Genomic DNA, 26,943 nt, shown 5'->3' with positions numbered 1-26,943 from the left:
GAAGTATAAGATAAAATGTTTAGATTGAATTGCTTAATATCGCATAGTGCAACTAGTGACCCACTCAAGTTTCGTATGGGATCAATAGTTTCTTTCATTGGCCGTTCTCCCCCCTGTACATAACTCAGTATGACAGCCGTCAGCTCCCTCCTTTCAACCTGTGTTATGTTCAAACCCATTCTGCCATTTCAAAGAAACCACGGAAGCATAACTTTTAGCCCGGGTTCGATTCCAGGTACGTGATTAAAAAGGTATATGCAGCTCCACTGGCGGGGGGGGGGGGGTGCACCTGAAATTAGCTGCACTACTTCAGGCTGAGCACGCGAGTTTACTGAGCCAACGGCTTTTTATATCAAATATTCACTGCAACAGATATTTTTATCGTCATAAGTTAATTGAGATCATTAATTATTATTTTGATAAATACTATGTAATTAATCTCAGAATATGGTTTCTAATTTCAAGCCTGATTTTATACTCTGGTAAAATCGCATTTCAAGCACTGGGATAAGTGGATCATTAGTCTGCCGTATTCTCCGCTGACACAGTCACTTGCATCGACTCTCACTTTCACCCCTGTTTAAAAGGTGAATCAAATACTTCTGCAGGGATCAATGTAGGAACTACTGAAAGCATTCATGTAGTGGTGAGGAGTGAAAACATTAAAATTATAAGAAGACTGAAGTGCTTGTCATCTGTGTGATGGGAAAATTACGTACAACATTTCAAATGCCGCATCTGAAGGCCACTTACTAATATGAGATCATGCTATATATTTCGTTGCCGGTGTCTTCAGCGGAAACGTTTCTCGAGGTCACTTACTTGGATGATCTATGGTGCTGACTATCCACACTGTCTTCAGCCTGTAGAGCGGCTTCAGCCACTTAATTGGACGATACTGTGCAAGTATATTACTCTACTCAACTCCCAATTAGAGAGCGTCATATGGTCTACACCCCTCGAGAGCAAAGGAGGCAGAGAGCTGCTAATTTAAACACAAGGAAGATGGGGCTGGGGCCAACACTAACTCACATTTAACAGTTTTATTACTTTGGAACAATTTATTTGCATTGGTACAAATCTTAGCACACAATACCATTCGCTTCCAGGCGACGACGCAACACAGAGCTCTTTGTTATCGGCAGGATCCCTCATTGTTGTAGCACTGAAGCTCCTGAGAGGAGGAAGTGCTCCTCCTCACCTCCAAGGCGCAGCTAAGGATCGTGCTACCGATAGAGGGAGACACACTAGATTACTGTTGTGTGTCAAGTAACTTACTTGTTCAGTGAGCACTGCTGTAGGGAGCGTACCACCTCATGGGGCCGTCCCCCCTCCGTTTGGCAAGGGTCTTAGTCTCAGCATTCAGACTTGTGGGGTCTAGTGCGGTGAGGTACATCATTACTTCAAGGTGACCTCCCTGAGAAGCCATCTGTAGTGGAGTGTAACCAAATAATCTTTGCATTGAAAATAGTGGGGTCTTGTGTGGTGAGGTACTCCACTACTTCAAAGTGACCTTACATGCAGTCAGGTGTAGTGCAGAGTAACCAATACTAGTCTTAACACTGAGACTAGTGGGGTCTAGTGTGGTGAGGTACCTTACTATATCAAGGCGACCCCACTGAGCAGCTTATACAAGAGTAGTACACAGCAACTCCCCAGTAATACCTCCCTCCTACACCAGGTACCTCACCACCACCACGTGGCCCTCTATGGCCGACAAGAGCAGTGCAGGCACTCCTTGACTATAGGTGTGAAAGTTCACATCAATGTCACTCCTTCCAAAGGAGAGACAGTCCTCTCGACCTCGATTTTTCTCCTTTTCTACCAGAGCCTTCGCAACATGCAGCTGACCCCTGTCTGCAGCATGGTTCAACGCGGTGCGTTTCCAGTCCATACAGGGATTTCTTGCAAGCAAGAAGGAAATTCACCTCATTGAGTATCCCTGATCAGCTGCCCAATTTAGAGTTTGCTGAAGGATTTCGTGACTTGGTTCGTACTGGACGAGTACTTACCTCCACGTGTACCTTTCTCCCTCTCCCTCCACTCCCTCTCTCTCTCTCTTTCTTTCTCTCTCTCTCTCTCTCTGGCTAGGAAGTCTCTCTCTCATCTCGCACGCCAGTTCCCTCTTCTCAACAACCTTTTCTCCGTCCTTACATGCTCTTTCCATTTCCTCGTCTCTCTTCTTAAATTCTCTCTCCGCCTCATCTTCTCTGTCCTTACGTGCTTTCTCCACATTCTTTGCTTTCTTCTCAAATGCCTCCTCCCTTTATTCTATCACGATCTCCCTCTTTTTCAGCACTTCTTCACACAAACTCAGGATGTTCTCTGTCACTGTAAGAGTTCTCTCTAATTATTCCACCACTCTGGTGTTTCCCTCAGTGCCCTCATCTCCACATGTTCCGCCAGTGATCCATAGAGTACCACACTCAGTTCGCACCGAGGCTGGAACACACAATAACACCACAGATTAACAGATATTCCTCCTTAGAGCCGATTTACATGTGATCAATTTTAGTGAAACTGGCCACCATGAGAATTATCTGAAGGGAAATTGATTCAGTTACGAAGTGCTGCGGACAAGGCAACCCTATTATAATATTCTAGAAACTTAATTCGTCAGCTGAGTGGCACTGTAGCCAAGTTGCCTACAAGGAAAGAAAACATTGCATGCTGATCGGTATTTAAACATTGAATTTGTTTGTAATATAGAGCCCTCACTTGTCATTTTGAATGCCACATATTTTATATTTATATATTTCTCAATGTTGACGGTCGAATGTTTACTTCTAGGATTGTTACAACCTGTTAATTATCCATGATGTGAATTTTTGTAGATTTATTTATTGTGTGAGTGATTAATCTTCTTCACTTTTTAATTTTAGTTTTAAAGTTATTATATTTTTAATTTAAAAAATGATTATTCTGTCTCAGGTTTACTAAACTTTTTTTGGCAGCTCAGTTTGTCTAGAAAATAGTTCATCCTTTCAAATTAATAACAACCTTATGTGATAATGATATGTATTGACATGTTGCACCATAGTTATGTACACAATTCCAACTGTTACTGAGACTGTCACGAATGTACCTAGGAAGCGCAGAAACTGGACTCAACACTAATCTCGGGTCGGTTTAGACATTTTCCTCCTCATCCCAAGTTGTTGGTGGCTAGGACTGAACTTAAACAAATTAAAGTGGTGTATTCTACACTATTTCAATTTATTTTTGAAAGCTATACATTCCCCCAAGTGACCCTAGGCTTTCCACAGGTGTCTTACCTCCCACAGTATTGTTTCCCAGGTGTAAATATGTGTAAAATGTGTTGTTGGAAAACATATCCTGTGGTTTACGTAGATATGTGAAACAACTCCCCACGTCTCTCTCTTTCTCTATCTCTCTCTCTCTCTTTCTCTCTCTCTCTCTCTCTCTCTCACACACACACACAAACCATACGTCTTAGTTTTATTAAGACGTCAATTTATATTAACTAAAGACTCACTATATGCTGCCATACACAAAAGAGCAGTTATTAATTTAATTTGTAGCAGGATATTCGGACCTGCTAAGCATTAATTTCTGACAGTAGCCTTGAATATCACCTTTTATTTTTCCTTTGAAAATAATATAGCAAAATATCGCAATAACTCACACAGATTCCCAGCAACAAAGGGGTGAAAAGCGAAGAGGCTACAACAGATAAGGTAGCTGCTTTGGACTTAAATTGAGACTGGTGTAAGAATAAGAAACCAAACAGAATCATCTCCAGGTCTCACAATAGCTACCTTCCGAATGCTACAAGTAAACATGAATTTCTTTATTGTATTATTGGCACCATTCTCTCATTGGTGATGGTAGTGAGGCTCGAATCTACCATCTGCTGAATGAAATAGAGTAAAGTAATGGCAAAATTACTCATGGGAATAATAACGGGCAACTTTAATGCAAAGGTTGGCCAGGGAAAATACTAAGATCTAGTTGGTCGTTCTGAATTGGTTCGAGATGACCACTTCATAAGAGTTTCGTGATGCCTTTCAACCTGCAGTAACGAATAGATCCTTCATGTTGTATTTTCTCAAACTGTGAATGTGTAAATCACCAGCTGACACCAAAGGATAATAGTATATGGAACAAAATAGTTCTTACCTTGGTTAATATAAGATTTCCGAACAGTTTCCTCCATGTTAGAACACATGTCGGGTGTTGATATCTGTTATGGCATGCGCGAATTTTTGGTACAGATAAAGCAATGTCAAAAAGACTGATAAAATCCATTGGCATCAACAAGTATGTAGAGACACTTGCAATGAAGGATGATGAAATCAAAATCAAAGTTACAAAGATCTTATTGTGTAATCAGTTATTTCAAGTAAAAAAAACAAATTTCCCCCGAAATTGAAAAAGTACAAAATATGCTGTGAAATATACCAAAAATTGCTGCTCCACCATATCTCACTCCATTAATAAGACAAAGGAACAGATGACTGAGAAAATCCTCAAAATAATGGAAAGTAGGCGAGAGCTAAAGAAAATTAGCCAAACCAGTTGCAAAATCAACGATAGGAGAATACACTTAAGAAAATGGAAATTGCAACACCATGAAGGCATTGGTCGTTTGTCTTGATTTTCAAGATATGGAACGATGCCATCTAGGTATGTAAACGATCAAAGTTTCAGACCCATTGGATTGTTGCTACAGGTTTCCTCACGTGATTGGTCGCGGAGGAATCAACTCCGGTATACGGACTCTGGTGTAGCGTAGTTGACTTGCAGTCTGTGCAGTGAAGTGTTCCCCGTCAAACATGCCTCGACGACAGAGAAGAGCACGCTACCAACAACTGTCGCCGTTTGAGAGGGCTCGGATAATTGGGCTGTGTGAGGCTGGATTATTGCTAAGGACTGTCGCTGCTCGTGTTGGCCGACAGGCATCTACGGTACAACGTGTATGGCAGCAGTGGTCGAATGAAGGTATCCACACTCGTAGACCTGGCACAGGCCCAGCGCGACAGACAACTGTGAGAGAGGATCGCCGCATCATTCGGATGGCCCGGATGGAACCCCATGCAACAGCAGCGCAAATTCGAGCGGCTGGCCTGGTGTCGAGAAAGATCGACGTGGGTCGACGAATGGCATAGGGTCGTCTTTAGTGATGAATCGCGCTTCTGTCTTGCCCGCAGTGATCGTCGGAATCGTGTGCGCCGACGTACCGGGGAGAGGGGCCGCCCAGACCTTACTGTCGGGAGGCACACAGGGCCAACACCAAGCATTATGGTCTGGGGAGCTATTGGCTTTAATATGAAATCACAATTAGTGCTTGTTGAGGGCACTATGACTGCTCGACAGTACGTTGATAGGGTACTCAATCCAGTGGTTGTCCCTATGATGGCGAACATTGCTAATTGGATCTTTCAACAGGACAATTCCCGGGGTCACACTGCACGCATCTCCAGAGAAGCTCTCCATGACATCACACCCTTAGAATGGCCCGCCAGATCTCCGGACTTCAGTCCTATTGAGCATGTGTGGGATATGATGGGTCGACAACTGGCCAACCGTCCTCAGCCACCCACAACTCTGGAACAAATGACCCGTGCAGTGCAGCAAGCATGAGCCACAATTCCTCATGAAGCGATCCAGAGCCTTATTGACTCCATGCCTCGACGAATTCATCAATGTATTGCAGCTGTTGGAGGGCACATCCTGTATTGATTGTTGTCCAAACGTGCGGTCGGAGGGACCTGAACGTGTAGTCATCGAAGCACAACTGAACAGTCGTCCTGCGTGTTCAGTTGCAGCAATTTAGCACCATTCTTTCTGGGTGTTGCAATTTCCATTTTCTTCAGTGTATACAGGAAAATTAATAAGTCAAAAGAAAACAGGGTTAATTCAAGGTGTGAAAAGAGAAAAAATGTACACTTTCCAATGGACCCAAGGAATACTGGTGTAAACAGGCGGGAGGGGGGAGAGTGGAAATAGTGGTAAACAACTTCTATACTCTATGTAAAACGCTCTGGAAAGGGCGTAAACATTACACAAAGGCATATTATTAATTTACGGTATTTTAATCTTAGGCCTGTTAAGAGTTCTTACCTCATATAAAGGTCCAGTGTAAATTAACTGTTGACACTACACTGCCTTTTTAATTCCACTCATCCAGTGACCACTAGAACGTAGTTACAATATTATGTCATGGGTATCTTATCTTTCTTCGAACTGCAACAGAATTATCTATCAGGCGATACATTTTCTCTCGTCAGGAAAAATGTTTCAATTACTACTTTTGTACCTAATTGTAATATTAACACATACTTATTCCTGATATAAATCTACACAAACACTGCTTCCTACCGAAAAGGACCAGAATAGATTTCTGTTTATACCTCTTATCTGTAAATTCCTCTATTTGTTTTTCAAGTTCATAAAGGTTATGAAAATGACAGATATCTATATAAAATGTCCACTGCAGCATTTGCCTCAGTAGTGGTAGGCATAACTTCACTGTCTAATAGGCATCGAATATCTACTCTACCAAGCATAGCAAATTCAATGCCAGCGTTTATATGTATCTCGCACATTTTATGCTTTTTCACTTTTTCACGTAGGTGTTTTATTTCTGATACCCCGACTGATGTCCATAAAGCGTCAACATTCATTGCTTAACAATAGTAACAGAAGAACGCATTCCTTATCTCACATCCGCACAGCCAGTCAGCCTGCTTATAAAGTGACGGACTGAATTTCCTAGTATATGAACTTCTGTTCTTGTAACTCTTCTGCTCTTGTGCAATATTTAAATTCGGTCGAGCAGACCCTCATTTCTTTAATTCTCTCCTATGTTCAAAACTAAGATCCTTTACCAGCCGGCACCAAATTCCAATAAGAGAACTCCGACTATTACAATAAATGGCCAATCTCTGCAAAACATAAATCATTTTCCTTACCTTGGAGGCCATATCTCGACATGTGCAAACAATGATGCAGAGATCCAATATCGTTTAAGATGTGCTAGTGCGGCTTTCGGTCGTCTCCTGAGAAGAGTGTTTGACAATCATGATATCAGAGTAAGAAGCAAACTGCTGTTGTAATTCCTACTCTTATCTATGGTTGCGAGACCTGGACAACCTACAGGAGAAACCTAAAATGCCTGGAAAAATACCATCAACGATGCTTGCGGAGAATACTGAAAGTTAAATGGCAAGATCGTCGAACGAACATTAGCATCCTTGAGGAAGCCAACACTACAAGCATAGAGGCAAACATAGTCAGGCATCAGCTACGCTGGACTGGTCATATCGTCCGCAAGCCAGATACACGCCTCCCAAAGAAAATATTGTACTGCCAACTAAAGAATGGCCAACGTAACTATGGAGGGCAGCTTAAACGATATAAGGATGTTCTAAAGTATAATATTAAAAGATGTCATATTGATACGATCAAGTGAGAAACTACAGCCGAGGATAGGCCAAAATGGAGTAGCATTGTATACAATGGAGTTGAACATCTAAAAATGATAGGAGAAGATTAGAAGCTGAGAGGAGGAACCGCAGGAAGGAACGAGCGAATGCGAGGGATGGCATTCTCGCACAAACATCTGCTGCAACTACTGGTGTGTGCTGTCACTGCAATAAAATCTGTCCATCTAGAATCGGACTGCTCAGCCACCTGAGACGACACAATTAAAATGTCCAAATGACATTGTATTTATATACTACATATTCGTTGACGAATACATGCCTGTGATGATGATGATGTTCAAAACTTAAGTTCCCGTCACTACTTAAAATACTATTTCCAGAATTCATCTTCCTTGTCTTCCTAAATTAAGACTGTAACATTTAGTTTTCAAATGGGCAGATAAGTACTAAACACAGAATGAAGATATTAACACGACACTTAAAACTGAAAGTAGAATTTACAACGTTATTTAAACTATTATGGAACCGCAGTTTTATCTACTGAACACTAGCACAGCAACACTACACTACACTGGCATTTAAACACACACACATTAGCCGGCTAACAGCTACTGCAATCACGGCTAGTGTGACACTCAACTGTTTCACTGATTACAAACGACAATGACATTCACGAGAACAAATAAACAATGTACGCCCGAATTCCTTTCGGCTTCTCAAACCTCATAGCAATGTGACCAACGTACAAATAGTGCCGTCACCTTATGATTAGATTTTAAATCTTTATTTTAGCTAAATTTTTAGAATTGAATTGTTTAAATAGTCAGTCTAATGGAATCCATTGTTTTGTAAACAGTTTTGGAATTAACCTCTAACAACAGTTAACGTAACACGTGTGGGAAAAGGCCTAGGTATATTAGTAGTATAATAGGGGGATTCGGCGGCCTCCTCCTCCGTCCGCGGCGCGGGAAATTTGAATTTTGGGCGGAGATTTGAATTCTGGCGGGAAATTTGAATTTTGGCGCGAGAATTGAATCTGTAAACAAAGCCACGTGCTTTCTGACAGCTGTCATCGACAACAACGCATCGCTAACCTCACTGCTGCCATCTTGACGGGCCTAAACCTCAGTGGTACCAACTTAACCTAACTAGCGTGAGGTAAACAAAGCCACGTGTTTTTTGACAGCCACGTGCTTTTTGAAAGACAACAACGCATCGCTAACCTCAGTACTGCCATCTTGACGGGTCTAAACCTCAGTAGTGCCAACTTAACCTAACTAGCGCGAGGTAAACAAAGCCACGTGTTTTTTGACTGCCACGTGCTTTTTGAAAGACAACAACGCATCGCTAACCTCAGTACTGCCATCTTGACGGGCCTAAACCTCAGTAGTGCCAACTTAAATTAACTAGCGCGAGGTAAACAAATCCACGTGGTTTTTGACAGCCACGTGCTTTTTTGACAGCTGTCATCCGCCATCTTTAAACTACAGAGCACTGTGCTGCCCCCTTTATCGCATTAGCTGCAAATTCGTCACCTGTCATCCGCAGTGCAGCCATCTTGACGGGTCTAAACCTTAGTGCTACCAACTTAACCTAACTAGCTCGAGGTAAACAAGGCCACGTGCAGCTGTCATCCGCCATCTTTAATCTATAGAGCACAGTGCTGCTCTCTTTAGCTACTTACCTTTGAAATGTGGTGGCGGATAATTTGAAAAATGCTTTTTGACAGCAGCCATCTTTGAGCACCGTGCTGCCCTCTTTAGCTACTTACCTTTGAAATGTGGTGGCGGTAAATTCCACGTGCTTTACAAACCTATATGCTTTTCTGACAGCTGTCATCCGCCATCTTTAATCCAGAGAGAACAGTGCTGCAATCTTTGTGGTGGCGGCAAATTCCACGTGCTCTTGTTTGGACACAAATCAACATTTTTTTTTGACAGCTGTCAACCGCCATCTTTAATCACCGTGCTGCCCTCTTTAGCTACTTACCTTTGAAATGTGGTGGCGGTAAATTCCACGTGCTTTACAAACCTATATGCTTTTCTGACAGCTGTCATCCGCCATCTTTAATCCAGATAGAACAGTGCTGCCCTCTATGTGGTGGCGGCAAATTCCACGTGCTATTGTTTGGAAACGAAGCCATGTGCAGCTGTCATCCGCCATCTTTAATCAACAGAGCACCGTGCTGCGGGCAATTTCGTCAGTTGTCATCCGCCATCTTTAATCCACAGAACACCGTGCTGCCCTATTTATAGCTACTACCTTAAGCACGTAGTAGCGGGCAATTTGAAAAGTTCTGATAGCTATCATCCGCCATCTTTAATCAAGAGAGCACGGTGCTGCCATCTTTAGCTAGATACTTTGAAATATGGCGGCGGATAATTTGAAAAATGCTTTTTGACAGCAGATATCTTTGAGCACCGTGCTACCCTCTATGTGGTGGCGGTAAATTCTACATGCTTTACAAACCCACGCGCTTTTTTTTGACAGCCATCATCCGCATCTTTAAGCAACAGAGTACAGTGCTGCCCTCTTTGTTGTGGCGGCAAATTCCACGTGCTCTTGTTTGGAAACAAAGCCACATGCTCTTTTGACAGCTGTCACCCGCCATCTTTAACCAACAGAGCACTATGCTGCTATCATGCGGGCAATTTCGTTAGCTGTCATCCGACATCTTTAATGAACAGAGCACTGTGCTGCCCTCATGCGGGGCAATTTCGTTAGCTGTCATCCACCATCTTTAATGAACAGAGCACCGTGCTGCCCTCATGCGGGGCAATTTCGTTAGCTGTCATCCACCATCTTTAATGAACAGAGCACCGTGCTACCCTCATGCGGGGGCAATTTCGTTAGCTGTCATCCGCCATCTTTTAATGAACAGAGCACCGTGCTGCTCTCTGTAGTAGCGGGTAATTTGAAAAGTTCTGTTAGCTGTCATCCGCCATCTTTAATCAAGAGAGCACCGTGCTGCCATCTTTAGTTGAACTGTGGTGGCGGCAAATTCCACGTGCTCTTGTTTAGTAAACAAACTCACGCGCTTTTTGTCAGCTGTCATCCGCCATCTTACATCGCAAACCTCAGTGCTACACTCTTTAGTTGAAAAATGGTGGCGGATAATTTAAAAAGAAAAATTCTACAGCAGCCATCTCTCGACGCTAATTGCACAAGATGGTGGCTATACATGACTCCTTAAAGGTGCTTATGCGAGATGATCGCTATACATAGACTCCATTGGGATGCTTGCGCAAGATGGCGATTATATATGGCTCCTCATGAGACACCCTAGGGATGCTTGCGCGAGATGGTGGTTGCTCTTATGAGGCGGCTTAAGGATCCTTGCACAAGATGGCTAGAGACGTCCCCTAAGGATGCTTGCGCAAGATGGCGGATGCAAGATGGCGGCTATACATAGCTCCTTATGAGACAGCCAGTACTCGATACAACATGTGATCAGAACATTGATTGATGTGTTCAGAACACAAAATAAGTAGAATCGAACACTGTACTCGATGTCGTTAACTTCAGCATGTAATTAAAACATTGTCTGGTGTGTTCAGAACACTACATAAGTAGAATCGAACGCTGTACAACATGTTAGGGGATACCTTTGTTCTAAGAAGATCAGATTGAAACATAACAAGACTAGAATTGAACACTGCACTCGATGTCGTTACATGTGATCAGAACAATGATTGATGTGTTCAGATCACTAAACAAGTAGAACCGAACACTGTACAACATGTTAGGGGATACCTTTGTTCTAAGAAGATCAGATTGAAACATAACATGACTAGAATTGTACACTGCACTCGATACAACATGTAATCAGAACATTGATTGATGTGTTCAGATCACTAAACAAGTAGAACCGAACACTGTACAACATGTTAGGGGATACCTTTGTTCTAAGAAAATTAGATTGAAACATAACAAGACTAGAATCGAACACTGCACTCGATGTCGTTACATGTGATCAGAACATTGATTGATGTGTTCAGATCACTAAACAAGTAGAACCGAACACTGTACAACATGTTAGGGGATACCATTGTTCTAAGAAGATCAGATTGAAACATAACAAGACTAGAATTGAACACTGCACTCGATGTCGTTACATGTGATCAGAACAATGATTGATGTGTTCAGATCACTAAACAAGTAGAACCGAACACTGTACAACATGTTAGGGGATACCTTTGTTCTAACAAGATCAGATTGAAACATAACAGGACTAGAATTGAACACTGCACTCGATGCAACATGTGATCAGAACATTGATTGATGTGTTCAGATCACTAAACAAGTAGAACCGAACACTGTACAACATGTTAGGGGATACCTTTGTTCTAAGAAAATTAGATTGAAACATAACAAGACTAGAATCGAACACTGCACTCGATGTCGTTACATGTGATCAGAACATTGATTGATGTGTTCAGATCACTAAACAAGTAGAACCGAACACTGTACAACATGTTAGGGGATACCTTTGTTCTAAGAAGATCAGATTGAAACATAACAAGACTAGAATTGAACACTGCACTCGATGTCGTTACATGTGATCAGAACAATGATTGATGTGTTCAGATCACTAAACAAGTAGAACCGAACACTGTACAACATGTTAGGGGATACCTTTGTTCTAACAAGATCAGATTGAAACATAACAGGACTAGAATTGAACACTGCACTCGATGAAACATGTGATCAGAACATTGATTGATGTGTTCAGATCACTAAACAAGTAGAACCGAACACTGTACAACATGTTAGGGGATACCTTTGTTCTAAGAAAATTAGATTGAACCATAACAAGACTAGAATCGAACACTGCACTCGATGTCGTTACATGTGATCAGAACATTGATTGATGTGTTCAGATCACTAAACAAGTAGAACCGAACACTGTACAACATGTTAGGGGATACCTTTGTTCTAAGAAGATCAGATTGAAACATAACAGGACTAGAATTGAACACTGCACTCGATACAACATGTGATCAGAACATTGATTGATGTGTTCAGATCACTAAACAAGTCGAACCGAACACTGTACAACATGTTAGGGGATACCTTTGTTCTAACAAGATCAGATTGAAACATAACAAGACTAGAATTGAACACATGCACTCGATGCAACATGTGATCAGAACATTGATTGATGTGTTCAGATCACTAAACAAGTAGAACCGAACACTGTACAACATGTTAGGGGATACCTTTGTTCTAAGAAAATTAGATTGAAAACATAACAAGACTAGAATCGAACACTGCACTCGATGTCGTTAACCTTAACATGTGATCCGATACAACATGTTACGGGATACCTTTGTTCTAAGAAAATTAGATTGAAGCATAGCAAGCCTAGAATCGAACACTGTAAGAACATTGTTTGATGTGTTCAGTACAACTTCAATGATTTACCTAGTGTAAAACACACACACTGTGCACATATCGCATAGCTATCTCGCCTATCACGAAAATAAAAAAAACACTGCGCACATATCGCATAGCTAACACTTCAAATGATTTGCTTAGTACGAAAATAAAATCTATACCGCGTAGCTAACTCGTTCATCGCACTGCTAAGACGCTTAGTAATTGCAAATACACTGATATATGTCATACGAAAATCAAGAAAGCACACTGCGTAGCCAACTCGCTCGGGTCACTCGCTTAGTAATTGCAACACGACTAGAACACTGATACACACACGGATAAGAATGTTCCGAGATACTACATACTTACATGTTAAAAAAATAGGGGGATGAAAGATCATAAATTATATGTACACATGATGTCTCCTCCAAGTTGTAAGATGAAATAGACGCAGTACTGCGAGTTTCCGCTCTAGCTAGCGAACGGAAGTAGCATGATATCTCAGCAAAAAATAAATCGCGTGAGCCTGCAAGTCAGACACAATGATGGATACCGCGATTCAAATCCTGCCAACTTATGCCGTCGGGAAGGGCATCTAGCTAGATCATGTTATGACGATCGCGCAGGCTCCTCGCCTAGCATTTGCTATTTTTTACGGCTTCTAGTTCGAACCCGCTATCTTCCGAAGTAGCGAGAATGATTGAAGAGTGTTGAGGGTTATTCATTTGTCGGATGGAGGCGTTAAGCTGTGTGCAGGCTTCTTCGGTAGGAGTAGGCTATGTGCCGGTACCGGGACATCTAGTTATAAAACCCGCTACAACTGATTTGTCGCATATACTGCGATTTAAAATCCTAGTCAGGAAGGGTAACCGGTCGTATAAAACTATGGTGTATGATCTAAGAGGCGGGGTGTTCAAAAAAAGCCAGCATTAAGTAAGGGCTGTTGATTGGGACGTTAAACCTTCTGCAGACTCCTTCGAAAATGATTGTGAGTACAAGAGTGTTGAGGGTGATTCATTTGTCGGATGGAGGCGTTAAGCTGTGTGCAGGCTTCTTCGGTAGGAGTAGGCTATGTGCCGGTACCGGGTTTTACCCTCTCCCTACTATTGTATATTACATTCTTAGGTAGTTTCGAGGGCATGCAAAAAGCCAGCATTAAGTAAGGGCTGTTTATAGGGGGCGTTAAACCTTGTGCAGACACCTTCGAAAATGATTTTGAGTACAAGACGTTGATGGTGATTCATCTGTCGGATGGAGGCAATAAGCCTTGTGCTGGCTTCTTCGGTAGGAGTAGGCTATGTGCCGGCACCGGGAAATCTAGTTATAAAACCCGCTACAACAAATTTATCGCGTATACTGCGATTTAAAATCCTAGTCAGGAAGGGCAACCGGTCGTAAAACTATGGTGTATGATCTAAGAGGCGGGGGTGTGTGCAAAAAAAGCCAGCATTAAGTAAGGGCTGTTGATAGGGGGGGTTAAACCTTGTGCACGCTCCTTCATCAGGAGAAGCCTACATGCCGGTACCGTGCAGGCTCTTTCGATAGGAGTAGGCACTCGGTGTGTTTTAACCTCTCCGTACAATCATGATATTTTACGTTAGGAAATTACATAGGCTAAATGCTACACATTCCGTGACAGAGCCGGGAATCGAACTCGGACCTCCGGGGGTGGCAGCTAACTACTACACCACAGAGGACTATTTCAGTTTTACAGAACAGAATATTTTACAACCTTAATTGGTACTGTGTTTTAACCTCTCCGTACAATCATAATATGTTAGGAGCTTACATGGGCTGAATGCTACTCAGCTGAGAAGACGTTCGTGAGTTACAAGTCGCTTATCAGCACACTGTGTCTTCGTTCAAGGTTACACAAGCCGGAAGATACGTGTACAATTTCAGCTAACACATGTATTCCGCTGCTCGCTCTGAATGACTGCGTCGATACAACTTCAAAGACTGTAGAACAAAAAAAATGTAACCCATAGCCTACAGTTTGGTTTAGTGTGCATGTCTCTCACCCGGCAGTCTCGGGTTCGATTCCCTTGGGAATAAAAATGTGTTTTACAGATTTTAAATCGCAAGAATTTGTTGAGTTGCCCTTCCTGACGTAAAACTAGCAGTATCTACCCTCTTACATCATACACTATGGTTTTCGGCCGGTTGCCCTTCCTGACGTCAAAGAACTAGGATTAAGAATCTGTTTTGCTTTAAGACTAGTTGTCCTTCTTGACGCAAAACTGGTAGTATCTAAGCTCTTACAACATACACTATTGTTTTCGACCGGTTGCCCTTCCTGACGTCAAAGAACTCGGATTAAGAATCTGTTTTACAACTTCTAACACGAGAATCGGGGTTTTACAGCTAGATGCTCTTCTTAGATTTTAAATCGCTGTATCACGAACTATTGTTTTACAGCCGGATGCCCTTCCTGACGCAAAACTAAGATTTCTAAATCACAAGAATTTGTTTTAAGACCAGTTGCCCTTCCTGACGCAAAACTAGCAGTATCTAGCCTCTTACATCATACACTATTGTTTTCGACCGGTTGCCCTTCCTGACGTCAAAGAACTCGGATTAAGAATCTGTTTTACAACTTCTAACACGAGAATCGGGGATTTACAGCTAGATGCTCTTCTTAGATTTTAAATCGCTGTATCATGAACTATTGTTTTACAGCCGGATGCCCTTCCTGACGCAAATTTAAGATTTTAAATCGCAAGAATTTGTTTTAAGACGAGTTGCCCTTCCTGACGCACAACTAGCAGTATCTAGCCTCTTACATCATACACTATTGTTTTCGACCGGTTGCCCTTCCTGACGTCAAAGAACTCGGATTAAGAATCTGTTTTACAACTTCTAACACGAGAATCGAGGATTTACAACTAGATGCACTTCTTAGATTTTAAATCGCTGTATCACGAACTATTGTTTTACTGCCGGATGCCCTTCCTGACGCAAAACTAAGATTTTAAATCGCAAGAATTTGTTGAGTTGCCGTTTCTGACGCAAAACTGGCAGTATCTAGCCTCTTACATCATACAGTATTGTTTTCGACCGGTTGCCCTTCCTGACGTCAAAGAACTCGGATTAAGAATCTGTTTTACAACTTCTAACACGAGAATCGGGGTTTTACAGCTAGATGCTCTTCTTAGATTCTAAACCGCTGTATCACGAACTATTGTTTTACTGCCGGATGCCCTTCCTGACGCAAAACTAAGATTTTAAATCGCAAGAATTTGTTTTAAGACTAGTTGCCCTTCCTGACGCAAAACTAGCAGTATCTAACCTCTTACATAATACGCTATTGTTTTCGACCGGTTGCCCTTTCTGACGTCAAAGAACTTGGATTAAGAATCTCTTTTACAACTTCTAACACGAGAATCGGGAATTACAGCTAGATGCACTTCTTAGATTTTAAATCGCTGTATCGTGAACTATTGTTTTACAGCCGGATGCCCTTCCTGACGCAAAACTAAGATTTTAAATCGCAAGGATTTGTTTTAAGACTAGTTGCCCTTCCTAATGCAAAACTGGTAGTATCTAGCCTCTTACATCATACACTATTGTTTTCGATCGGTTGCCCTTCCTGACGTCAAAGAACTGGGATTAAGAATCTGTTTTCCAACTTCTAACATGAGAATCGGGGATTTACAGCTAGATGCTCGCCGGATGCCCTTCCCGACGGCATAAGTTGCCAGGATTTGAATCGCGGTATCCATCATTGTGTCTGACACCCAAGCTCACGCGTATGTTTTTTTTTTTTTTTGGTGAGATATCATGCTACTTCCGTTCGCTAGCTAGAGCGGAAACTCGCAGTACTGCGTCTATTTCATCTTACAACTTGGAGGAGACAACATGTGTACATATAATTTATGATCTTTTATCCCCCTATTTTTTTAACATGTAAGTATGTAGTATCTCGGAACATTCTTATCCGTGTGTGTATCAGTGTTCTAGTCGTGTTGCAATTACTAAGCGAGTGACCCGAGCGAGTTGGCTACGCAGTGTGCTTTCTTGATTTTCGTATGACATATATCAGTGTATTTGCAATTACTAAGCGTCTTAGCAGTGCGATGAACGAGTTAGCTACGCGGTATAGATTTTTTATTTTCGTACTAAGCAAATCATTTGAAGTGTTAGCTATGCGATATGTGCACAGTGTGTTTTTTTATTTTCGTGATAGGCGAGATAGCTATGCGATATGTGCACAGTGTGTGTGTTTTACACTAGGTAAATCATTGAAGTTGTACTGAACACATCAAACAATGTTCTTACAGTGTTCGATTCTAGGCTTGCTATGCTTCAATCTAATTTTCTTAGAACAAAGGTATCCCCTAACATGTTGTATCGGATCACATGTTAAGGTTAACGACATCGAGTGCAGTGTTCGATTCTAGTCTTGTTATGTTTTCAATCTAATTTTCTTAGAACAAAGGTATCCCCTAACATGTTGTACAGTGTTCGGTTCTACTTGTTTAGTGATCTGAACACATCAATCAATGTTCTGATCACATGTTTCATCGAGTGCAGTGTTCAATTCTAGTCCTGTTATGTTTCAATCTGATCTTGTTAGAACAAAGGTATCCCCTAACATGTTGTACAGTGTTCGGTTCTACTTGTTTAGTGATCTGAACACATCAATCATTGTTCTGATCACATGTAACGACATCGAGTGCAGTGTTCAATTCTAGTCTTGTTATGTTTCAATCTGATCTTCTTAGAACAAAGGTATCCCCTAACATGTTGTACAGTGTTCGGTTCTACTTGTTTAGTGATCTGAACACATCAATCAATGTTCTGATCACATGTAACGACATCGAGTGCCTTGTTCGATTCTAGTCTTGTTATGTTTCAATCTAATTTTCTTAGAACAAAGGTATCCCCTAACATGTTGTACAGTGTTCGGTTCTACTTGTTTAGTGATCTGAACACATCAATCAATGTTCTGATCACATGTTGCATCGAGTGCAGTGTTCAATTCTAGTCCTGTTATGTTTCAATCTGATCTTGTTAGAACAAAGGTATCCCCTAACATGTTGTACAGTGTTCGGTTCTACTTGTTTAGTGATCTGAACACATCAATCATTGTTCTGATCACATGTAACGACATCGATGCAGTGTTCAATTCTAGTCTTGTTATGTTTCAATCTGATCTTCTTAGAACAAAGGTATCCCCTAACATGTTGTACAGCGTTCGATTCTACTTATGTAGTGTTCTGAACACATCAGACAATGTTTTAATCACATGCTGAAGTTAACGACATCGAGTACAGTGTTCGATTCTACTTATTTTGTGTTCTGAACACATCAATCAATGTTCTGATCACATGTATCGAGTACTGGCTGTCTCATAAGGAGCTATGTATAGCCGCCATCTTGCATCCGCCATCTTGCGCAAGCATCCTTAGGGGACGTCTCTAGCCATCTTGTGCAAGGATCCTTAAGCCGCCTCATAAGAGCAACCACCATCTCGCGCAAGCATCCCTAGGGTGTCTCATAAGGAGCCATGTATAATCGCCATCTTGCGCAAGCATCCCAATGGAGTCTATGTATAGCGATCATCTCGCATAAGCACCTTTAAGGAGTCATGTATAGCCACCATCTTGTGCAATTAGCGTCGAGAGATGGCTGCTGTAGAATTTTTCTTTTTAAATTATCCGCCACCATTTTTCAACTAAAGAGTGTAGCACTGAGGTTTGCGATGTAAGATGGCGGATGACAGCTGACAAAAAGCGCGTGAGTTTGTTTACTAAACAAGAGCACGTGGAATTTGCCGCCACCACAGTTCAACTAAAGATGGCAGCACGGTGCTCTCTTGATTAAAGATGGCGGATGACAGCTAACAGAACTTTTCAAATTACCCGCTACTACAGAGAGCAGCACGGTGCTCTGTTCATTAAAAGATGGCGGATGACAGCTAACGAAATTGCCCCCGCATGAGGGTAGCACGGTGCTCTGTTCATTAAAGATGGTGGATGACAGCTAACGAAATTGCCCCGCATGAGGGCAGCACGGTGCTCTGTTCATTAAAGATGGTGGATGACAGCTAACGAAATTGCCCCGCATGAGGGCAGCACAGTGCTCTGTTCATTAAAGATGTCGGATGACAGCTAACGAAATTGCCCGCATGATAGCAGCATAGTGCTCTGTTGGTTAAAGATGGCGGGTGACAGCTGTCAAAAGAGCATGTGGCTTTGTTTCCAAACAAGAGCACGTGGAATTTGCCGCCACAACAATGAGGGCAGCACTGTACTCTGTTGCTTAAAGATGCGGATGATGGCTGTCAAAAAAAAAAGCGCGTGGGTTTGTAAAGCATGTAGAATTTACCGCCACCACATAGAGGGTAGCACGGTGCTCAAAGATATCTGCTGTCAAAAAGCATTTTTCAAATTATCCGCCGCCACATTTCAAAGGTATCTAGCTAAAGATGGCAGCACGGTGCTCTCTTGATTAAAGATGGCGGATGATAGCTAACAGAACTTTTCAAATTGCCCGCTACTACGTGCTTAAGGTAGTAGGTATAAAGAGGGCAGCACGGTGTTCTGTGGATTAAAGATGGCGGATGACAACTGACGAAATTGCCCGCAGCACGGTGCTCTGTTGATTAAAGATGGCGGATGACAGCTGCACATGGCTTTGTTTCCAAACAAGAGCACGTGGAATTTGCCGCCACCACATAGAGGGCAGCACTGTTCTATCTGGATTAAAGATGGCGGATGACAGCTGTCAGAAAAGCATATAGGTTTGTAAAGCACGTGGAATTTACCGCCACCACATTTCAAAGGTAAGTAGCTAAAGAGGACAGCACGGTGATTAAAAATGGCGGTTGACAGCTGTCAAAAAAGCATGTTGATTTGTTTCCAAACAAGAGCACGTGGAATTTGCCGCCACCACAAAGTTTGCAGCACTGTTCTCTCTGGATTAAAGATGGCGGATGACAGCTGTCAGAAAAGCATATAGGTTTGTAAAGCACGTGGAATTTACCGCCACCACATTTCAAAGGTAAGTAGCTAAAGAGGGCAGCACGGTGCTCAAAGATGGCTGCTGTCAAAAAGCATTTTTCAAATTATCCGCCACCACATTTCAAAGGTAAGTAGCTAAAGAGAGCAGCACTGTGCTCTATAGATTAAAGATGGCGGATGACAGCTGCACGTGGCCTTGTTTACCTCGAGCTAGTTAGGTTAAGTTGGTAGCACTAAGGTTTAGACCCGTCAAGATGGCTGCACTGCGGATGACAGGTGACGAATTTGCAGCTACTGCGATAAAGAGGGCAGCACAGTGCTCTGTAGTTTAAGGATGGCGGATGACAGCTGTCAAAAAAGCACGTGGCTGTCAAAAACCACGTGGATTTGTTTACCTCACGCTAGTTAATTTAAGGTGGCACTACTGAGGTTTAGGCCCGTCAAGATGGCAGTACTGAGGTTAGCGATGCGTTGTTGTCTGTCAAAAAACACGTGGCTTTGTTTACCTCACGCTAGTTAGGTTAAGTTGGCACTACTGAGGTTTAGGCCCGTCAAGATGGCAGCAGTGAGGTTAGCGATGCGTTGTTGTCGATGACAGCTGTCAAAAAGCACGTGGCCTTGTTTACAAATTCAAATTTCCCGCGCCGCGGGAGGAGGAGAAGGCGGCAGAACCATCCAATTATACTACTTACATTGTAAATTGGTTGGCGATGTTGCTACGGGCTCTGCCGGACAGACCAAGTATTAAATGCTCTAAGCATACACCCCGCCTGCACTCTTCCTTCCCCTGACAAGCCCAAATCGTCTTCCAAGTCTCTTCCCGCACCCCTCACTCTTGTTAAACTCCAGGAACTTACTGGGGGCTCTCCTGCCAGCACCCGACCACCTAATGCCTAAAGATAAAACATCGTGCATGCTGAACGGATGCCACAGTCAGACAGCATTTGCCATGTCTTTGAAAAAAAAAAGCGAAACGTTTACAGCCAAAACAATTTAATTCATTTATTAAACACAATAAGTACAATCAAGCTTTTCACCACTCTGTCATTTCTGTGATTAGAGATTGAGGTCTGTTTACACATTCCACTAAATGGTATTTAGAGCATGGATTATTGCATTTCTTGCAGACGCAACCCTCCTTGGGTTCATGAAATGCCTCATTCTGGCAAATCCTTCCACGAAGCCCGTGGACAACGAATCGTGTTATAGATGTCGAAGCTTGAAATTCGGTCCCTTTCAAATTTCTGAGTTCATTGCATCAGTCTCCATTATTTCTTGGTGTATCTCGTCGGCATTTTTCCGTCTTTCCTCGATGACAGTTTTATATGCATGCGTTTCCGGTAGACTAAAAATGTGCTTTATGTCTTCCACGAAGAAGGTTTCCTGCGCTATTTCATAGGCGTAGCCATTTCTTGAGAATTTTGATATTGAGAGAGGCAAAACAATATAGAATAAAGATAACATTGTATAAGTGAATTACACACTACCGTAAGTTAGACTTTGCTACATTTGTCCGTCTCTTTATATAATCAGCTACGGAGTGAAATTATGTTACGTGTTTTAGTAAAGGCGGCGGGGCGGCGCCCGAAAGCCTTTAATGCACGAACCGCCACTGATCGTGACCCGTAGAGATAAAGAGAGAAAATCCACAACGGATAGCTGCCCGAGAACAAGGGGTACCGTACGGTAACAGCTTCAAGTACATAATAATTTTCGTACTATTTATCTTAGTATAAAATGATCCCGTATATATATATAGTTTTCAATTAATTTCTTCCTTCGTTTTGGTATTCCCGTTTCGTTCCTAAAATATATGTGTTTAGATATTTTAAGAGATTCATTGGCAATGGTAAATCATCATTTGTTCGGTATGTGTAAAGAAAAATAAAGTTTTCCTGGTCGGGGTACAGAGGAAATTCAAAATTAAAAAGCTATTAAATACACTATATTCAAGTAGATATTTATCTTAGGGCCCTTCTATAGTTCATTTTTGGCTAAGATTTTTTCTAAGCAAGTACCGGTAATTAAATATTTTCTTCAATCAGGGAAATCGCTCCCACCCGGGAGTTAGCCAACTTTCAGTCATTCTGTAGGGAGAACGTGGTGAAGCATATTTAATTCCTTATCTTTTTAAGTTTCAATGTTTGGTGCGCTTCACTTTATTCAAAAGTCTTGAAAAGTTGTGAAGCAGACTACAATGTCAACTCTTGCCAGCCAGTAAAAGAACGGAGAATGTTGCAGTCAAACTACATTGCTGAACTATCTTTTGGGTGGAGGATTCTGTGATAACTGCAGAGGAAAGAAGTGTGGAGGAGTTGGTAGCATAACAATAAGAAGAAGAGCACAGTGAAGTTATGCCTACCAGTATTGAGGCAAATGCTGCAGTGGACACTTTACATAGATATCTGTCATCTGTAGCGGGGCATGAAAATAATTTTCATAACCTTTATGGACTTGAAAATCAAATAGAGGACGTTAGAGAAAAGAAGTGTGAACAGAAATCGATTCCGGTCTTTTTAGTAGAAAGTAGTGTTTGTGTGGGTTCTTTTATCAGGAATAAGTATGTGTTTATGTTATAATAAGGTACAAAAGTAGTAATAAAAATATTTCATGAAGAGAGAAAATTTATTGCCTGATAGATAATTCTGTTGCAGTTCTAAGAAAGATACCCAGATTAAAATAATACATTGTATAACATAATATTGTAACTACGTTCTAATGGTCAGTTGATGAGTGAAGTTACAAAGGTAGTGTAGTGTCAAGAGCTAATTTACACTGGACCTTTATTTGAGGTGAGAACTCTTAACAGGACTAAGATTAAAATACCGTAAATTAATAATATGTCTTTGTGTAATGTTTACATCCTTTTCCAGAGCGTTTTATATGCAGTTTAGAAGTTGTTTCCCACTATATCCACTTCCCCCTGTTTACACCAGTATTCCTTGGGTCCATTGAAAAGTGTACATTTTTTCTCATTTCTATTTAACCCTGTTTCCTTTCGACTTAATTTTCCTGTATAATTCCCTATCGTTGGTTTTGTAACTAGTTTGCCTAATATTCTTCATCCCTCGCCTACTTTCCATTATGTCGAGAATTTCCTCAGTCATCTGTTCGTTTTCCTTATTAATGGAGTAAGATGTGTTAGAGCAGCAATTTTTGGTATATTTCACAGCTTCGCACCGAAGAATAACCCAATCACTTCACAGCAACTGGCGGGTATGTGATACTTTTCTTGAAAGTACTTAAAACAGGGTTCGTAGTGTCTCTTCTTTTCAGAATCAACTACCTTGGACTGTGAACTGTTGGATCAATAACAACGCCGATGTTTCTCTTTCTGCTCATCGCGACAATATCTGCACGTTTATTGGATCCATCGCTAGAAATACAGTGCACTTCTTCAAAGACTTCAAATCCGCCAGATTTTTTGAGAAGTTCTGCAATACTGCTCCTGGCCCTATGATGCCTCTTATTTCTCAATAGTTACCCTTTCGAGCAGAAACCAAGAACATGAGAGAGGGTTTCTATCTCGTTGCAGAGACGGCAACGGTTTTCTTGGCTTCTACCGGGAACGCTTCGGACTGCTATCACATTGCAGTTAATTTTAATGGCGTTAGTCCATTGGGAATTTCAAATTCCTTTCTTCGTTGTAATCCAGGTGTTTTATTGTGTCAATTCTGAAAAATGTGACACACGTATTCCACAGTGTGGTAGTTTTTTCTATGTTTCAAACTGCTGATCTCTCAGTTTCTTCCGAAGAGTCTGTACCTTAGGTTGTTCATCGGGAGCGAAGCCAAGGCTTCTCAGACTACCCTTTATTTCTTGTTGAAAATTTCTTGTTTGTACCAGAAGTGGGTCAACAACAAAGTCCAGTCTGTTACAGATGTTAATGTGTTGAGGGCAAGCTTTCAATGACGCTGTGATAATGCCCAATCCCCGAACTTTTTTGAGCTGTAGAGCATAAAATCTGGATAATCCGTTGGTAAGCCAATTATTTCCTTTGCTGTATTTCTGATTAATTTATCGACATCATCTAAAAACCCGCGCCTGTGTTTCGATAAGGTTGCACAAGTAAAGGATAAATCAAACTCGGCCAAATGTATTGATTTATAATGTTAATTTTCTGATCTGGTTTGTGGAAAACTGAGTTCACAATTCTAGATAAATTAACGCTTAGTTTAGTTATAATGTTCCTTTCATCTAATATTATTTCGTTGTTGTATGAAACACCCAAATATTTAAGGTTTTCCTGCTTATCAATAGATGACACCTGAAGTCCACTGATAGTCCTAATAACAAAGTTTATCAGTTTCCCATTCTCAATAACTATAGCTTTGGATTTGGAAGTATTCGTTGTGAGCCCTACATTGGAAAGGCATTGGCTTGCTGTATCAATCTTAAGCGCTGCTGATTTTTTATCTTTAGATATTAACGCAATATCATCAGCCAAACCTAGCGCTGCCACGTTGTCGATATCTTGCACAAGTTTGTAGCCGAATTGAGAAGCGTGTTCTAAGTCGTTTAACTCCCTTAATATGAAATCAATTGCCAAATTAAACAGAAGAGGCGACCCTTAAGCTACTCCCCTATGAACTTCAATATCCTCAGTTCGAGTGATCGCGTCTATTTCCACATGAATCGAATTATTCCTGAAAAGAGATATTATTAAAAAATTTAGCTTCTTGGGAACAGATGTCGAATTTAATGCATATTCCAAATGGTTATGACCAATATTATCGAACGCTTTGGATACATCTAGAAAAGTGATGCAACAGCTCTTTTCTTTTAGTTTCACTTCTTGAAGACAACTGTTGACCAAAGATGAATTTACGAATGTACCTGGTGTGGACACAAAACCTCTTTGCTGGGCGGACAAGTCAATGAAATGTCTATTTTTTCTTTCCAGACTCCTTTCAATGATCCTTCTTAAAATAGAATATACTGTTATTGGACGCCAGTTACTAATTATGTTTGGATCTCCTGATTTAAATAACAGGATAGTGCGACCTCTTCTAAAACTTCGCGGAACATAATCCCAGGTCATCATTATATTTGCTATAATACTGATGATTTTCGAACATTCGATTTCCTTTATGGCCTTAAGAGATACTCGATCAGGGCCAGGAGCAGTATCAATATTTATTCCCCTCATAGCTTGTTGAATTTCCTCGTCTGTCACTGAACAGTCAAATTCGTTATCCTCATCATCAAAAGAAGTGTAGTTACTTAGAACAGCAGGATTTTCTGTGCCTATGGAATTTGAATAGAAGTCATATATACTTCCGAAGCAGCACCTTCAGTATTTGTCATAATATTTTGAACAACCCTCTTTCTTCTATAATAGTAATAATGTTGAATCAGATCATATTTATACCTATTTCGTTTATCACGGCGCTGAGGATTGCTAGAATATTTTGAAGGTTCACGTTTAACTTGCCTAGCCTTTCGAGCTCTGAATTATTTTACTGCTGGATGTTCAGGACCTTTGCATTTAGATGTTGCCCTGCGCAAAAATCCAGTGAACTTCTCTATTACACTGTCAAATCTTTCTTTAATACCATTTTTAATGTCAAAGAACTGTTGCTCCCAAAACATCAAATAATCATCATCGGAATTCGCGTCCGTATTATACCGGTACGTTATGACAGGACGGGGTGTCAGATCATTCTGCACCCTATATCGCTGGGTAATGTTTTGCCTGTGTATATCGGGATGAGCACGAACTATATGGATATTGACACAACGAAATGTTTTACCACAATACAGACAAGTATCAGGTTCTTTCAATTCAGGATTACTCTGTTCCCATTTACGGTTCTGGTGTTCCTCGCCGTTGCTGATAAATTCAAATATATTATTGATAGAAGAATTTAAACTATCATCTGATTCTAAATCACATTATCTATAATTAGGACGATGATATCTGCCCAGGTTAGAATTGACTCCTGTGTCCAAAGATGATGTTGACGGTGGGTCCAACGTCCATGATGGTAGTAATTAATCAGTGTGGCTAGCATGATAAACTATAATTTCAGAGGTTAATTTTCTCGATGCGACTTTCACAAGTGTATACGCAGACCAGTAATATTTTAAAAACTCCTTTTACACAGTGTACAATTAGCTTGCTGCGACAGCTCAGTATCTCTTCTGTCCATCCTTGGTGTAAGGTTACGTACCCAACATTCATAGAGATAGCAATCAAAATTCAAACAGAGTCTGCAAAAACTACGAACTTTCAAAAAGAAACGAGTAAAAACCTCGAAACGAAGCAATCCAAAAGATAAAACCAATGAGGGGAACCAATTAACTTAAAAAATAGTAATTTTCGAACCTCAACTTCGTAGCAACGATGTAGACAAAATAAACCCTACAAAATAAAATCACATAATAACTTTTTTAAAGCAACGAGCAGAAGACTGTTCAATAAAACATGAAATACTTCTCACTGAAGTCACAAGAAACTCAGTAACGATGTAAAAATATCATAAGAAACCACACTAATGATTATAAATAGAGCCAGCATGTAAATAAATCACCAGTCAGTTCCCAGTGTGAATGTCTACTGGCAAGACAACCGTTTGGGAAGCAATGTCTGTCAACAAATTGGAAAAATGACTCGTTTCCTTCATTTCAATGATAATTATTTAGCATTTCCTTCTGGTGAACCTGAAAATGACAGACTGCATAAAAAATGGCCACTTGTGGATTATCTAAATAAGAAACTCTCTGCTTTTTGTACGGAGGAGTCCTTGTCAGTTGATGAATAAATGTGTTCAAGTAAAGCCAGGCACTTCCTGAAGCAGTAAATGTCCAGATAAGCCCCACAAATGGGTATACAAAATTTTAATCACATATGGTGTTATTGGCTATGAATATAGAGTGGAGATACATACAGTATATTTCAACCCGCATTATTAATTCACAAAAAACAAACAAATCATGCAGTGTAGGGTTATATAAATTCAAAGCAGTGATTCACTTGTGAGTTTCACAGTGCATTAAGTAAGAGGACACAAATCATGGCCAGACTACACTAAGGCCGTGACACTGAAACTTGGCAACACTGTACTGCTACTCCTTGGAGTCTTACTTGTAACGTATGGGAAGTTAACCTTCTATGATGTTTTCTCAAATATAACATTGCTTGAAGAGCAGTTTTCATTAGATACATATAAAACAAGGTGAAAATTGAA

Source organism: Anabrus simplex, chromosome 14, assembly GCF_040414725.1.
Source record: "Anabrus simplex isolate iqAnaSimp1 chromosome 14, ASM4041472v1, whole genome shotgun sequence".
Taxonomy (NCBI): Eukaryota; Metazoa; Arthropoda; class Insecta; order Orthoptera; family Tettigoniidae; genus Anabrus; species Anabrus simplex.
The sequence above is the reverse complement of the archived record's forward strand: the minus strand, read 5'-3'. Positions refer to the sequence as shown.